The sequence below is a fragment of the Anabrus simplex genome, chromosome 3 (genome assembly GCF_040414725.1).
Source record: "Anabrus simplex isolate iqAnaSimp1 chromosome 3, ASM4041472v1, whole genome shotgun sequence".
Lineage (NCBI taxonomy): Eukaryota > Metazoa > Arthropoda > Insecta > Orthoptera > Tettigoniidae > Anabrus > Anabrus simplex.
Genome location: NC_090267.1, coordinates 489182505 through 489185878, shown reverse-complemented (window position 1 = coordinate 489185878; position 3374 = coordinate 489182505). Strand labels below are relative to the sequence as shown.

Here is a 3374-nt window from a genome sequence, read left to right as displayed (position 1 = left end):
CGTGATACGCGCTACATGACCCCTGGCATTGTCATGCATGAGTACGAATTCAGGGCCAACACTGTATGCAGCAACCATTACATGCTGTACCAGTATCTGCTCGATGTACCCCGCAGCGGTAAGACTACCATGGACGACGATAAGATCCGTACGGCCATCAATACTGATGCCACCCTACACCATCACCGAACCTTGTCCGAATCGGTCGCCTTCCTGGACAACATTTGGCATGCAACTGCTCACCACGGTGTCTCCATACACGATGACGTCCATCACACTGTGTCAGGGGAAATCTGGACTCGTCTGTGAACAACACAGGTCTCCATTGGCGAAGTTGCCAGTTGACGTGGGTACTGGAAAACAGAAGGCGAGCTGCACGATGTTGCTGCGTTAAACAGGGCATTCGAACAGGACGTCTGGGTCACAAGGACACTTCTCTTAACCTGTTCCTTACTGTCTGGTCAGACACCGTGACTCCAGTGACCCTCCAGAGATCTTGTTGCAGTTCTCTGGCAGTTAATGAACGACGCCGCAACGCACAGATGGTCAGATATCGGTCATCCTGTGGGGTTGTAATGCGTCCACGACCTTTTCCAACCCTCCTTGTGAACTGGCCCGTCTCATTGTAGCGATTCCACAAGCGTTCAATAACTGATAGACATTGAGATCCACAGCAACACGACGAGAAGTCCATCATTCCTGGATCAAGATGTCTCATGGGATGTGCTGTTTTACGTACAACGTGCTCAGATGACCGCAGTAGTTTGTATACCTCACAACGTCGCTCGGACGCACCGCTGTTAACTTTGTTTTAAGGGGTCACCTGACAGTCTAATGCATGGCTGCACCTACAGATGGAGTATAACTTCGATTTGACATGCCCTGAGTAGCTAAGGTCTCAAGGTATGCTGTACAACCATTCGAACCATATCTACCAAATTAACGTTCACATACCAGACGTTGCATAACATGTTCCCCCAATTTTTTTGAACTGTGTAGTTTACATGAAATACCTACAAGATAGTCCCGCCTCTGATTAGCTGCCACACCCTAGAGGCCCGGGTTCGCTTCCCGGCCTTGCCACGAAATTTGAAAAGTGGTACGAGGGCTGGAACGGGGTCCACACAGCCTCGGGAGGTCAACTGAGTAGAGGGTGGTTCGATTCCCTCTTCAGCCATCCTGGAAGTGGTTTTCCGTGGTTTCCCACTTATCCTCCAGGCAAATGCCGGGATGGTACCTCACTTAAGGCCACGGCCGCTTCCTTCCATCTTCCTTGTCTATCCCTTCCAATCTTCCTATCCTCCGCACGGACCCTGTTCAGCATAGCAGGTGAGACCGCCTGGGCGAGGTCCTGTTCATTCTCCCCATTTGTATTCCCCGACCCAAAGTCTGACTCCGCAGGACACTGCCCTTGAGGCGGTAGTGGTGGGATCCCTTGCTGAGTCCGAGGGAAAAACCGACCCTGGAGGGAAAACAGATAAAGTAGAAGAATAAGAATTGCTGATGAGATGTACTGGGGAAATGAGGAATGCAGTAATTTCCTGCTGCTTTCCTCACCGCGCCAGAAGTTGCTATTACATATCAGTACGCCATGCCCACTGAAATGTACACACCAGCCGACCCTATGAGAGACACTTCCATACCATGATCACAGGGAATGTCAACAGAAGGGAAAAGGAGTCAGTCATTTTCCTACTCATTGTCAAAGCCAAAGATGAAAGCGAGACAACTCAACTGTCCTGGCCCAGACCAGAAAACAGGCTTCGCCGGAGTTTGGATCTGGGCCTTTCAATTAATTACTAATCTCTGAGAATAAAAACGCTAGGCTTGTTGACTGATATCTCAGAGATAAAACGTGACACGAAGCGTGGGGGTATAGCTCAGTGGTAGAGCATTCGACTGCAGATCGAGAGGTCCCCGGTTCAAACCCGGGTGCCCCCTCACATTTTTGAAAACTCATCGTGAATCGAAAACTTCATGTTTCACTAATGGGTTAGATTTCGTCTTCTTCTTCGTTTAGTACGGTTGTTATCTGTTCGATATATCGGCTGTCATCATGGCGATTTCAGACTTTAGTTGTATTTCGGAACAGTTCTGCTAGTGACATGTAGTACCTACCAGTCTCTCGGATTCGCCATTCTCTAACTCTCTTCCTGAAGATATCTTGTATGACGAGCTCGAGTATTCGGTATTTTCCTTCGATCCTCGTCATTTGCCTTGTCTTGTCTTGTCCGTTTACCCTCCAGGGTTACTTTTTTCCCTTGAACTCAGCGAAGGATCTCACCTCTACCACCTCAAGGGCAGTATTCTGGAGCTTGAAATTTCGGGTCGGGGGGAAACAACTGGGAGAAGGACCAATACCTCGCCCAGGCGGCCTCATCTGTTATGCTGAACTGAGGCCTTGTGGGGGTATGGGAAGATTGGAAGGGATAGACAAGGAAGAGCGAAGGAAACGGCCGTGGCCTTAAGTTAGCTACCATCCCGGCATTTGCCTGGAGGAGAAGTGAGAATCCACGGAAAACCACTTCCAGGATGGCTGAGGTGGAAATCGAACCCACCTCTACTCAGTTGACCTCCCGAGGCTGAGTGAACCCCGTTCCAGCCCTCGTACCACTTTTCAAATTTCGTGGCAGAGCCGGGAATCGAACCCGAGCCTCTGGGGGTGGCAGCTAATCACACTAACCACTATACCACAGAGGCGGACAAATATTATATTTTTGTAAATACCTTGAGCCAACGAAGTCGGGATGTTGTATAGTTTCTGAATTTTCTAATGTAATTTCTCGAGCTTCTCAGCTCCTTGTTAAAAGAATTGAAGGTGCTGGTCTAATTGCAAATTTGAATACAATAAAAGAAACGCAATAAACTTCAAATGTTATTTTGTTATCAATACTTAACATTCTCGTTAGTCCTTGTCCAACCATTCACCCTTCACGCTTCTTTCCGCTCTCTGCTCCACGGAAATAAAATATAATAATAATAATAATAATAATAATAATAATAATAATAATAATAATAATAATAATAATAATAATAATATCCGCCTCTGTGGTGAAGTGGTTATTTGCTATTACCTGCCACCCCCGAAGGCCCGGGTTTGATTCCCGGATCTGCCTCGAAATTTGAAAAGTGGTACGAGTGCTGGAACGGGGACCACTCAGCCTCGGGAGGTCAACTGAGTAGAGGTGGGTTCGATTCCCACCTCAGCCATCCTGGAAGTGGTTTTCTGTAGTTTCCCCCTTTTCCTGCAGGCAAATGCCGGGATGGTACCTAACTTAACCCTGGAACCGCCAGAGTCGCTATCGAGATGCATTACGCCAGCGCTGACTAATTTCGAGATAGCATAGCGCCTTGACCCTCAACATCCTTACGAC

At 48.1% G+C, this 3374-nt stretch overlaps 1 non-coding gene across 1 annotated transcript; it reads left to right on the top strand.

Moving 5' to 3' along the window:
* Window positions 1-1869: 1869 nt before the first annotated feature.
* On the top strand, window positions 1870-1941 carry TRNAC-GCA (transfer RNA cysteine (anticodon GCA)). The gene has a single exon. It is a non-coding gene; the product is annotated as a tRNA-Cys (tRNA).
* The last annotated feature ends 1433 nt before the right edge of the window (window positions 1942-3374 follow it).